Below are 14,248 nucleotides of genomic sequence, written 5' to 3'. Positions count from 1 at the left end.
AATGTGCATTAACTATACTGCTGTGTGAAAGCCAGGGCATAGTATGAGTCTGATTATGTCTTCTTCTTCTTCAATCACACTAAGTAGAAAATTTAAAGACTCATTGCAAAAATAAATTGCATTAAAAGATCTTTCATATATGGTATAGCAGTGCAATCCTATACACACACTTGGACCACTATAGCTATGAACAGCCATGGTACACAACATGTGCTGAACCTGGGAAGGGACACACAACCAGAAAATGTAATTATTATGCCCATGGCGTCGTGGAAACCACAGTCCTCCAGTTAAGGGCTGAGCCTACATGCTGCTCACTCACAGTGGGAGCCGATCTATACAGGCTGAGCTGGGGTTTTGTCTATCACATTGCGACACACACCCTCCCATAACATGAAAGGAATACAAGGAATTTGGCAGAGGCAGCAGTCAAAGGCAAGAGAACCATTGGCATGCTTGCGGCAAATACTGGAGAAAATGTATAGAAAAAACCTCCAATGATAGCAAAGCCAAAAGTATTGCTACAGAGCATAAAGTATCATAGTATATTTACACACATCACCAATGTCATTGACTTAAGTAATAATCCTTTTCAATTCAGTGCTAAAGCTTCAGCACAGGAAAGAGCACATGGTAGGTCAGCTTGTTTTGGCTCTATTTGATGTAAAGATTCAATTATGTAGTCTTCACATCTGGCTTACTGCTCCACAGAGGTGATCAAGTGGACTGGTTTTTTTGATTATGCATGATCCATTGGATGGGTTATTGGACGGGTCTGTTAACATTTTCAAGAAGGAAACACATTTTCAAAATCAGCCAATAACAGTTTAGTTACGGCAATGCATTTGTAAAATGCCTCCAAGTGTTTCATGAGATTCTGGTAAAGCAAGTTATGGATATATATTTCTCACTTAAGGTGTGTGAGCAGACCTACTGGGTTAGTTGTGACTATAAATTAGATGGTTGATGTTCTGTATTTCCATTAGCTTTTTTTTTTTTGTCATGGGTTCAATGACAATCCAGCGGAAATTAAGCGCTTTTAATGCCCCTTCATAATCCTCAACTGGCTGATACTACAGTTGTCTTCTCTCACCGTTGTTGTTGCTTTTGCTATGCTCATCATTAATTTTATGCTATCTTTGCAGTGATGCCCAAGGTGACTTGCATAGAAATGGCAATAATAATGGTATCAATCAATAATAAACCTATCATTAAAATCACAATAAACACAGAAAAACAGTAAACGCCGGTGCTTCACTATTCTCCATGCCTGACTTAAATGCTTTTAATTACTTGTTTTTAATTGATAACTTTTCCTGTAAACCACTTTGAGGTTTTATTACTATCAAGCAGAATATAAATTTTGTTAAAGCATAAACATGAAAACAAAATGCTAAACTTAATTCCTCCCTCCCCCCATAGTTCAAGGTCCTTTGATCTCATGAATAGCCAGCAGGTGCAAGTGTATGAGAGGTGGATAATGGGGCATTAGAGGGGTTTTATAAACAGTCCCAGAACAATGGATGTGTGGAGAAAAGGAGCTAGACAGTACAAGGTGAAGCAAATCCAAATGTTGTGCTTTCCAGCACTGCTAGGGTCAATACTCTAAAAGGTGTCCCATCCTAGGGGGTCATTAAGAAACCAAGCAGAAATAAAACCTGTGATATCACAGTGTTCTTATACAAATCTATGGTGCAACTGCACTTGCAATACTGTGCGCAGTGCTGTGTGCCTTACCTCAAAGAGGATCTTGTAGAGTTGGATAAGGTTCAGAAAAGGGCAACCCAAATTATCATTTGAGGCTCTTTAGAGAAAAAAGCAAGTAAGAGGCAACATGATAGAAGTGTATTAAATTATGCACGATAAATTGAATAGAGAAAAGGTTTTCTCCCTCTCTCATAGAGCCAGAACTCATGGCTATTAATGAAGCTGAGTGTTGGGAGATTCTGAACAGAGATAAGAAAGTACTTCTTCGCATAGTTAAACTATGGAATTCAATCCAACATGAGGCAGTGTTGGCCGCCAACTTGGATGGCTTTAAAAGAGGGTTGGACAAATTCATGGAGGACTAGGTTATCACTGGCTACTCACCCTGATGGATATGTTCTACCTTCATTATTGGAGCCAGTGGGCTTTTGAATACCAAGGTTGTTGTGCTAAGGTCCTACTTGTGCATTTCTCATACGTTGGCTCCAATGAGAACAGGATGCTGGACTCGATGAGCCACTGGTTTGATCCAGCAAGCTCTTCTTATGTTCTGGTGTTCTTATTCTGATACCGATTCCCGACTACATCTAACTTGCTCTTATGGTGATATCTGAAGCCTATTACTTTACCCTGCTGGCACAGAAGGGCCAGTCTTGGAATCAGATGAAAGCTGGTCACATAAGTAGAGGTGGTCTGTGCCAAGCTTTGCAACGTGTGTGTGTGTTCAACAGGCATTTCTGTTCAATTCAACCTCAGTGGTCCACCATTGGGAATCAGCCAGAAAGGATATATTCTACAGGAGAAAGAAAAAACCCCATTGCCACCAACAAATTACTATTGTAGTCCTTTATACCCACCATATGTTTAAAACAAGCCATCTTTTGTGTTTCCAAAGAGACCTTGATAATATCATTCTATTTTAATGATCAGCTGCTCAGCCACCATAAGATGAAGCAACAACAATGAAGAGTTATTTGCCAGGCTCCAAATGAAAAAGAACAAAACAGTCGCGCCCCCCCCCCCTTTTTGGAAATGACTGCAAAAGCCATCAAATGCCTGGCTTCACCTGGAAATGTGTTGCATCCCTTTCATTTCGTTGCTTGTCATGAATAAGAAAACTTAAAATCTGTGAGTATCATTTCCCCCTTCTCCTGGGAAGAGTAAATATTTGCATCTGCTACTCTGTTATTAAGAATATTTAAAGTGAACTATGATGATGGGGACTGCCGATTATCTGATTTGCGTAGTTGCAGATATCAGATGAAACCTCAATATATTGTGAGGAAAACACTACCTTCCTTTACATGCCACAGCAGTTTAGATGTAGTTTGCTATGAAGCAGAGGTGGGGAACCTTTTCTAGTCCAAGGGCCACATTCTCTTCTGGGCAACATTCCGAGGGCCACATGACAGTGGTGGGTGAGGCCAGAAGCCAACACAGGTTTCTACACACACTCACACATCCTGGAGAACCTCATCCCCTAAAGTTCTCCACACCTGCTTTTAACTCAGGATGGTGAAGCTGTGGCCTTCCAGATGTTGCTGGATTATAATTCCCATCACCCCTGACCATTGGCCATGCTGGCTGGGGCTGATGGGGCCTGTAGTTCCCACCAGCTTTATATTCTTGGCTCATGAAATGGCACAAACAGGCTCAGTAACATGCCTGGTAAAGGGAGCTGGGGAGCTTTGTAGCTGTAACATACTTAAAATTTACGTTTCAATAATGGTACTTATTAGCAATAAAATAAGGGTGATTTACTGGTCAAAATGAATAGCTGCCTGTGTGTACTCTGAATTAAAAATGCATCAGAATGCTTTGCCATATTTCGCTGCTGTGAATTATGCTGGTTAATTACAAGGATTGCTGTCTACAGCCAGCTTCTACCACCATTTTCTGTAGAATTTGACATGAGATAAAGTGGTGGGCCTGAAGACAGGAGTGCCTGGTGTGCTCTGGTCCATGGGGTCACGAAGAGTTGGACATGATTAAATGACTAAACAACAACAAATTGGTGGGCCAGAGCTCAATAGTAGCACACATGCATTGCATGCAACGATTTGAGGTTCAAGTCAGTTCCTAACATCTCATTGGTAGGAAGGGCAGAAAGGCAATACTACTGGTGCAGATGGACTCATTAAAGGGCAGCCTCATATGTCTATCATGCTCAAGACATGTGAATTAAATGCAGTGGGAGTGCTCCCCATCCCATCTGACGACTAGACAAACATTATATCTTCACCTTTAATCAAGAAACTCCCAGAAACTCAATTTCATCAAGCTGTACATACTTATTTATATCCCTTTCAGTCACAACCTATCTATAGGTCTGCCTGTTATACACCTTCCTGCACATGTTTGGTTATATATAGTCTGTATCATGAAATGCTACAGACCTCTTGATTAAAGACACCACTACTTTTATGCTTGAAGATAAAACACCACTGTGGCAGAGGTAGATTTTTATGCCGTATTTAATGGCAAGCTTCCCTGGGAATGGCGGGTTGAGATAAAATGCAATCTTCGTAGCAATCGGGATTATGTGCTAATCAGAAAGAAAGAAAGAAAGAAAGAAAGAAAGAAAGAAAGAAAGAAAGAAAGAAAGAGTTGAACAGAACAGTACAAGAACTTCAACACCATATGCTAAATATTTACAAAGAGCCAAAGAACAAACTGGATTCCTGTGGTCACAGTTAATCCCCCCCCCCGAATAATATATTTAGAGAGATTTCAGCAGGAAACAAAACCTGCTACATTGACTAATTTTTCTCCTGCCATCTCTGTATTGCTCCTGCGAAACTTTGGGAGGGGGGGAATAAATTGGGGTCTTCCTTGAAGGCATCATTTGGTCTCAGCAGGTGGCCTGAAGCCTGAGTGCGAAAACATCAACAACACATCTTCCCAGTTCACACATTCCTTTGATCATTCTTGGAGCAAGGAAAGGCCACAATATGCTCATAGCTCCACTGTGACAGGAGATCGGTCTGATGAGTTTCAAATGTTTCCATAAATTCTAGCAGGACTTTTTAAAAATAAATGACCAGATAGGAAACATGGAGAGCTGTGTGTCCATAACATTTTTTTTTTTTTAAATAAATTTTTATTAGTTTTTCATAAGTACAAAAGAAACAAAGCAAAAACATAAACAAACACAAAATCGACTTCCCCGTACCACCCCTTTTCTGCATTCTTGTTTCAAGATTTTTCAGCAACCCTTTCGTAATAAACTTGTTTATATTTCATAAATTTAACTTCCATAAGTTATTAATACAACTGTAGTTCTTTATCTCTTATTACCCTGAGCCCCTAATTTTCCAAATTACAACAGTTTTTAAGATAAACTTTGAATTTGTTCCAATCTTCATCCACCGCCTCTTTCCCCCGGTCTCGAATTCTGCCAGTCATCTCTGCCAGACCCATATAATCAATCACCTTCGTCTGCCATTCTTCCAACGTGGGTAGATCTTGCGTCTTCCAATACTTTGCTAGAAGGATTCTTGCTGCTGTTGTGGCATACATAAAAAATGTCCTATCCTTCTTTGGCACCATTTGGCCCACCATGCCCAAGAGAAAGGCTTCTGGTTTTTTAATAAAGGTTCTCTTCAGAACTTTTTTAATTTCATTATAGATCATTTCCCAGAAAGCCTTAATCTTCGGGCAGGTCCACCAAAGGTGATAGAAGGTTCCCTCCGTTTCATTACATTTCCAACACTTGTTATTGGGCAGATGATAGATCTTTGCTAACTTAGCCGGAGTCATGTACCACCTGTAGATCATTTTCATAATGTTTTCTCTTAAGGCATTACATGCCGTAAATTTAACACCAGTGGTCCATAACTGCTCCCAGTCAGCAAGCTCAATGTCATGCCCCATATCCCGTGCCCATAACATTTTAAGGCATGCAGTTCTCTCAAGAATGATTGGAATTTCTTGGCACAGACGATAAGTTGCATAGTTCTAATTTATTTACGGTATTTTTAAAAAAATTAAAGGTGAAAAATACCACACAGCAAATACCTAGAGATGCATTCCTTGTTTATTAATTGAATTAATTTAAGCTATTCATACATACCCTTCAACATATTGAGTCCCCAAACTGGGACGTGCATCTTCCTACCTGTGCTCCCTTGGGAGTCACGTGACCTGCACGAGATCATGGAGTCTAAAAGACAAGCTTTCCTCAGAGCGAGATCTTGGCACAAAATCACAAGATCACGGCACCCAAAATGGTCGCTGTGATCTTGTGTGGGATATGGCCTGCCCCATTTTTTTCCTGCGACACTTGTGGGATATGCTTTATATAGCTCTTAATTACCAAAGTATCTAAGCAGTGTACATAAAAATGAAAAAGTATAGAATGGATAAGGTCAGTTAAAAGTAATCATTAAAACAGAAGACTTCCTTCAAATGCCTGCTGAAATAGAAAGCCTTTGTCACACGCCTGAAGGTCAGCAGGGAGGGGAACCTGTCTAACCCCAGCTGTGAGGGGTTTCCACATAATTGGGCTTATGATGCTGGATGCATAACTACTGGCGTTTACTAATTGTGCATCTGAGCCACTGCTTTTGCCTTTTTTGGTGGGATATACATAATGCATTTGGTACAGATGAACTGAATGATCTTCAGAGGGAGTTTTTGATTGGAAAGGGACATTTCAGGGGCTTGACGTGTTCCCCCAAATGTACCCACCTTTTGCATGTTGATGTTCACGGTACCAGCGAGCTGCTGTTTCAGTGCTTTTTCTTCTCCTCAAGTGATGCTGACGAAGTTCACAGATAACGGCCTTGTAATATGTATTTTCACTACTCATAATACTTGCTTTTATTATGAGTCACATGCCCTTACCCTGACATTCTCACTCCATTTGTAATTGATAACAAGATGTATTTTTAGCCGGTGTCCTACTTTGTGCCTGTGAGGTGGGCATTTATCAGTCCAGGCTCGCTGCTGGGGCATGCTCCGAATTTGATTAACCCTCATTTTGTGTCTCAACCAGAAGCTGCCCAGCTTGCATTTTAGTTCAGTCTTAAGCATCTGCACTGCTGGAGGAATGCGACTTCTCATTCCTAATTCTGCTGCTCACCCTTGCAACTCTGGCTGCTGGCAGGAACCTTTGCAGGCTTACTGACATCAGACCTCACTTTCATATAGCAAAGAGTGTCGCGGAGCGAAGTCAAAACACAGAGTCTTCACAGTAAATGAATAAAACTTTAGTGATGGCAAACATACTTCTTTACAAACACATAATGGAGGAGAGCAAGGTAAAACAGAAGAAGATTAGACTAGACTAGAGAAGCACACTGAGCTCAATGTATTTTTCCTTCCTGGCTCCAGTGTGTCTTCCTGTAATTGATACAATATTTGTACAAGGAATGAGTCATCTAGAGGATGAGTTAGAATAAGTCAGCTAGCTGAATGAGTCCGCACTGAATGAGTCCCAACACTTTCTACGCTTTTCGGCTTCTGCTCTCAAAGACCTTTGTCACATGACAAGGAGTACTAGGGGGATGGAGCCCGTGTACGCCATTGGAATGGGTGCTTTAAAGCAGCAGCCAACTGGCCCATGTTGGGGAACAGATTTATATTACCCTGTGACACAGGAAGAGAGGCAGAGAACGTACAATGCAACAAACCCTGGAGTGCACCAAGAGTTTGTCATGCTTAATGGGAAACCTTTTTGGCTCCGCCCCTCCCTGTTGCAGATTTCAATATTGCAGAGTTTGAAGCGACTGGAAGCATAACTGACTCCTTTTGGAAAGGAATCATTTTCCATGCCCATGAAAATATTATTCAAACTTTTACTGGCATAACTCTTCCAAACGAAACATAAATATCCATACAATGTGTTCTGCTGTCCAGCACAGGCTCAGCAACTTTCACAATATGAAATAATCCAAACAGACCTATAAGCAAAGGTCTGTCTGTCTCTCTCCACAGCCTGCTTTCCAGCCTCCATTGGCCTTAGGCTGTTTACTCTCCATTCAGGAGAGCTACATTTACATCCTCACTCCATGGAGTTTGGGAGACAGAGACTAAACGCAGCTCCCTTTTAAAATGGAGATTTGCAACACAATACCTTCATCACATGATCTAAGGTTACAACACTGACATGTTAGCTACCAGAGAGCAACAGTCAGTTAGTTAATTATCAACTCAGCAAGAGCAGGGTCCACTGTGGAAAAGTCCGAATGTTAGCAATGCACATTTAGCCATTTCCCATTTTAAATCTTCATGAATACATCTACATTTTCATTTCAGTGTGAATTAAATCAATTATACTTAACACTCCCTGTGGGCCAACCTTGATAGGTGGGTTATCTCTGTCAGTGTGCCTTGACTCACAAATCAAGCAGGATTGAACAACCTTTGCATCAGCTGAATGCTAAAGTAAGTCATTGACTAACGTCAGTACTTAAGTCCCATTGAGTTCAGTGGGTCTGCTTGAAGAAGGACTGTGCCTATATGTTTGAACTATATATTTCAACACAATTAAAAAAAATCTGGCCACTGCCCCATTGTCTTAATTAGGGATTCACCATTTGTAAAGGCTATTTGAGTAAAGCAATCAGTCGGATGATTACCCCACCATGACAGCATCTGAGTCTCGGCTTCTTTCAAAACTGAGTTATTATTTGCCATAAAGAAAAACAGGATGATTGAGGCATTAGCATCTCCCGCTTTTATTTACCAATGAAACCTATCATATGACAGAGAATGACATCTTGAATAAGCAGAGATTTACTGAAGTGAAGCCTCACAAGCTAAATTTTAAAAAGGAGATACTTCTGTTATGGAGTATTTCTATTAAAATCTGGAAATAATAAAATTTTAATATCCATTTTATAGCTTTTATACAGTATGTCATGAAGAATATGACATGATATACACTGCAATTATATGTGATGGGGGGGGGGAACCCTAGAAATGGTTTCAGACTCTACAAAATGATCGTGTTGATACAGTAGGTAATAAGATGTAGATTGAGTCTCTACACTTTGGTCTCCTTCCAAGGAACTCCATCACAATTGACTCATAGATATTATAATTTGACCCTGGAATCAACTGTGATTTATATCATAGCATTAAAATTTATTTATTGACTACTTTTAAAATCCCATTAAGCAATTCCATTGAGGACCTCGGGGCTCTGGGTTGTTGTGCCTCAGATGCCTTTTTCTCCCCAGTGCAAAAATGGGCTAATCGCCCTCCTATAAAATATCAGCAAAACATCACAGTTATGGAAATGAAACTACAAAGGGTGAATGCAGATAACAAGAAATGTTTCATGGATTCAGTACATTTCTAGTTATTTACACAGAGGCGTGATCTAGCTGCTTATTTGTTATTTTGGTGTGGTCTCTGGCATTTTGTGGACTGCATTTTTTGCTTTTGTTGTCTTGGTTGTTTGTAATTGATCTGTTGTAACGGATGGGGATGGCTTTGTTTCATTATTTGATTATTTGCTGCTGTTATCTTGTGCCTCTTTATTCTAAATGGTTTCTTGATTTTGGTTAAATTATTTTTAGTTCCATTTTGAATGGCCATTCTACATAGGATGGTAATATGGCTCTTGTATGCTCCAACATTTATTATGGGTTGTCAACCACCCTGACCACGAGAAGATAGAAAAGCGGTACAGATTAAAAATGAAATGTAATAGATGACGGCTAGGACGCGGGTGGCGCTGTGGTCTAAACCACTGAGCTTTGGGCTTGCCGATTGGAAGGTTGGCGGTTCGAATCCCCGCGACATGGTGAGCTCCCGTTGCTCGGTCCCAGCTCCTGTCAACCTAGCAGTTCGAAAGCACATCAGAGTGCAAGTAGATAAATAGGAACCGCTCCAGTGGGAAGGTAAATGGTGTTTCCATGCGCTGCTCTGGTTTTGCCAGAAGCAGCTTAGTCATGCTGGCCACATGACCCGGAAAAACTGTCTGCAGACAAACGTCGGCTCCCTCAGCCAGTAAAGTGAGATGAGCGCTGCAAGCCCAGAGTCGTTCGCGACTGGACTTAACTGTCAGGGGTCCTTTACCTTTACCTTTACCTTAGGAGCTCAGAGAGAATAAATGGCATGCTGCATCTGCAGCAACACAACTGGATGCCTTCACCAATAGATGACTTCCAACTCTACATTCCCATCAATATAACATACAACATGCATTATATGACAGAAAATGGCTCACAAAAGTGTGCATATTATGCAAAGTTGCATACAAATGTGTGTGTGTGTGTGTGTGTGTGTGTGTGTAAGGAGAAATGTGCACTGATATATGGGCGGATTTTCACAATGATTTTTTTTTAATAGGCAAAACCATTAGAGAAATGTGATAAATTGAGTTTTGTTGTTGTTTAGTCATTTAGTCGTGTCCGACTCTTCGTGACCCCATGGACCAGAGCATGCCAGGCACCTCTGTCCTCCACTACTTCCTGCAGTTTGGTCAAACTCATGCTGGTAACCTCAAAAACACTATCGTCCTCTGTCGCCCCCTTCTCCTTGTGCCCTCCATCTTTCCCAGCATCAGTGTCTTCTCCAGGGAGTCTTCTCTTCTCATGAGGTGGCCAAAGTACTGGAGCCTCAGCTTCACGATCTGTCCTTCCAGTGAGCACTCAAAAATTGAGTTTAAGACTAGAAAACATTTAAGACTAGAAAAAACTCGAAAATTGAGCTTAAGACTAGAAAAATGAGAAAGTAAAATCAAGAAATTTGCCTATCCCTAATGTGAGCCTCTTGGCACAAATAGAGTTGCTTGCATCCATTGTGAAAGGATTGTTGGTCAAGATGGCAGAAGTATGGATTGTCAGTAGAGAATCATGATTTTATTGGGTTGGGGGTTTTTTTGCAATTCCTTTTATTCTGTCATAACTGTAGACAGCTTTGAGAGAGTGCTGATCCAGGAAACCTTCTAACATTTTGCATTCCCTTTGGAAAGAAGTGGCTAAAGGTTTTCTTAATCCAGTGAAGCTCACTATGGCAAAGATTCAGAAGCACCCAGTTAGATGATCAGTTTGAGGCACTTATGCCATAGTAGAAATACCACTCCAATACATATTCAGGACTGCTGCACAAATGTAAGCACACCAGCGCAAATAAATGAATTGTCTCAAAATACCTCAGAATGGCTTGTGGGTCTATGGGGGCTACTAAACGCTGGAGTATTTTTTTGATTCCTGACATATGGCTGATGGAAAATTCTAAGCAGTTGATGAAAGGTTAAATGGTCAAGATGAGGAAATGTCCCAAGGGCTGTCTTGGTGGTCTTCTTATTTATTAAATGCTCCATTTAATAGTTCTGATTCTCAAACCCAGCTCTGGATATCATAAAGAGATAGTCTGTAATGTCAGAGGGGACTGCCAGGGAGAATATGATCCTGTCTGAAAGGCTTGCTTGTCACGGCAGAAATACCTAGACTTCAGAAATTTAAAGATGGGAGGTGTGCAGGAACAATGACATAGGTGCTTCTCATCTCTCAACTTTGAGCTGTGCATGAAATAAAGGTCACCCTGAGCACAGCAATGAAATGAGCATCTAATCATCAGGGACTGGAAATGGAAAAGTGCATAGTGGTAAGATGGCATTAAAACTACATGCAACAGCCTTTGGGAGAAAGCCTTCATTTGCAAGAGCTGAATATTTATAAAGCATAGCTTTTAGGCCTATTTACAGATTTGTAACACTGTCCCCAAAGAAATATTTTATAAACATTACAAGGTTGTGCATTACTATTCATACTTTTAGTTTTGCTACATCATTTTAGATGGGCAAAGTGCACTGCAGCCAGTCCCATGTGCTCCAATTCCATGGCGTTCTAAAATATATATATATCATAAAATCAATTGGAAAGGCTAGCTTGGAAAGTGTAAGGTAACAGAAAATGCTATGGCACCTTAGAGACCAATAATATGATTCTGTGATCCATCTAAGATGGTTGCTGCTGTGTTTCTGCTTGCACTAATGTGAGATAGTCAACATCCTACGATCAAACATAAGGAACAAACATCGACATATTGTTTGTTGTGCATTAGACCTCCAAATGCTGTGACACAACCATGACAGAGTGCACAACTTCACGAACCTGACAATTTTCTGGCTACCTTTCTAAACTTCTTTTTTTTAAAGCTTTTTTAAAATAATAATAATAATACTGAAACTGAACAAATCCAGTTCTATGCACATACAATGATTGAAAGGAGGAGACAAAAAGAATCAAGCAGTAGCTATACATGTGACTCTAAATATGCAACAAGCAATATATCATGTATCAGCCAATAGCTATACTTTATAGACAAGCTAAGGTTATTTGTAGTCAGACTAAAACAGAAATCAAACCACAGTAAAGCAGAAGCCAAAACAGCAGCAAAGAGGAAACATAATTAAGATGCACCAGAATTTGCAGATTCCAAATTGCCACATCAGTGGGTTAAATTTGATTAAAAACAACTGGCTGTAATTAGGAGTGTGAATAAATGTTGTCTGACCTTAAAAACAGGCGAGGAAGATCACTAACAATTATGAATTTTCTGCTGATATAAAGCAGGAGGAAAGAAAGTTCTTTTAGGGGCTCATGCGAAACATCTTTTTTCTTATATTTTCTGCCTACTGGCATTTGCTGCTGAAGCCATTTTATGAAGTCAACTATCATCACAAGTGCACTGTTTTTAGGGTGCCACGTGGTATTTTATTGTAAAGTAAATACTTCTAACAGAAGGGTAAAAATTCCACTATAAACTATCCAAGTGTGTTAACCTTGATCTGGCATTTAATTTGGATGTCAATATATGCAACTAACTATTTTCTGTTTCTACGGTGATTTTGGCTGTGTTCAGAATACCCATTTAAAACACATTCATACCGCATTCTTTTCCCTGAAAGAATTCTTCTGGACACTGTAGTTTGATAAAAGTTGCTGGGAACTGTGAGGAGTAAACTATAATACACAGAATTCTTTGAGGGAATGAGTGTGTTTTTAAGGTATTGTGTGTACACAGCCATCTTATAATGTTAGACTGTTCTTCCTTGACTTGATATCCAACTGTTGCATGGTAGGTGTTTTTTCATATAAAATTATTCTATAATACTTCATTACTATTTTATGCTAGAGCTCCCAAGTCCGCTTACCCCCTTTTAGGGGTGCAGTGGCTTTGCGGGACAGCCAGCGCCTCCCCTCCTGCTGACAATGCAGGGCTGGGCATCAGAGTCAGATCTTTGGCTCACACTCCTGGGTTGAAAGCCTGCTCAGTGTCAGCCTGCTGAATTGGCCAATGTCAGTCTGGTGTGGAAGGTTTGGGCTCTTTGGGGTGAATTGAGGAAAGAATCAGGCTTCCCTCAGGTCAGCTCCCAGGGGATTTAAAACAGCCCATGCTGGCCCCCAACACCCAGCTCTTCTTCGTTGGATCAACCCACCCACCCACTCCAGCAATTTTTGCATTTACGCATTGAATTGACCTATGCTATGGCTGCGGTGGTCGCCATATTTATGGGACCGGGTAGGAATTTCCCTACCAGGCGAACTGGCTATGGCCTGGAGGTTTGGCCTACCCTATAGCAATCGTTGCAACTTTGGCGGTTTAGGCATTGCCCAACCTTAGCTTTGGTTGGAGCTGGGGTTGTACCCTCAGCTTCCCCTCCAGAAATAGGGTATCCCATTAAAGGGATCTGTGATGGAGTTGCTTCTGTCCATTTGCCCAGATGGGGGGCTTGGGCCTCAGCGCTCCTAGAGGTGGGAATCCCTGTGGCGACCCCCCTATTTTATGTAAGTCATAGGACTTACCGGTTGACCCTGATGTCATTTCTGGCCTGGAAATAAATGCTTACCCAATGCCTATGCCAAACCACTTCATTTGTAGTCATTTGTGGCCTGATTTGATCCCATTCAGCTGTGTGGTCTTCTTTATTTTTTATTGGTAGCTTACCTGAGCAGAGGGATGGGGGTGGGGCAGAGTGCAGTCTGGGCCTGCAATGTACTTTTCTACTGTAGAAACACTCTCACCCTTTTCCAACAGTTTCTGACTGAATACCATGAGATGTAGCTGGGTGGCCAACTGGGTGACTTCAAAAAAGGATGAACTAAATTCATGGAGGATTTTGGCTATCAGTGCTTACTCATCAGAAATAGCTACATTTTACCCCCATCAAAAGTAGTGTGCCTCTGAATGCTAGTTGCTAGAACCATGAGGGGCGAGGTGTTGTGGCTCTCATGTCCCTGGGGGCTTCTCACATATTGACCATTGTGAGAACAGGATATTGTATTCTACGGGCCTTTTGTCTGATCAAGGAGGGATTTATGGTTTTAATATTGAAATGAGGTCAGTTTCAGACTAAGTTCGTTGCACCTGATTCTCATTGAAAAGTTTTAAGTTTATATGTCTTCCACAATCACTTTACAGATTAGTTTATCTTAACCCCATGGTATTACTCCCACAGTATTGCATGGGGTCCTCACTGTTACACGGATGCAAATTCAAGAAACCCCATTACGCTGCTTTTTAAAAACCCATAACAGCATCCATAACATCTAAAATGAAACTGCAGACATTTATTTTAATC

The 14,248-nt window shown here is 40.8% G+C and overlaps 1 protein-coding gene across 1 annotated transcript in view; it reads left to right on the top strand.

Annotated features, from left to right (window-relative positions):
* The first annotated feature begins 415 nt into the window (after nt 1-415).
* LRRN1 (leucine rich repeat neuronal 1) overlaps nt 416-14,248 on the top strand; it is a 224,006-nt gene continuing 210,173 nt past the window's right edge. Inside the window, exon 1 of the mRNA XM_028719353.2 lies at nt 416-428. The gene's annotated coding sequence lies outside the window, so the exon portion shown is untranslated. The remainder of the gene's footprint in view (nt 429-14,248) is intronic.

Source organism: Podarcis muralis, chromosome 2 (genome assembly GCF_964188315.1).
Source record: "Podarcis muralis chromosome 2, rPodMur119.hap1.1, whole genome shotgun sequence".
NCBI lineage: Eukaryota > Metazoa > Chordata > Lepidosauria > Squamata > Lacertidae > Podarcis > Podarcis muralis.
This window is presented reverse-complemented; position numbering and strand designations above follow the sequence as displayed.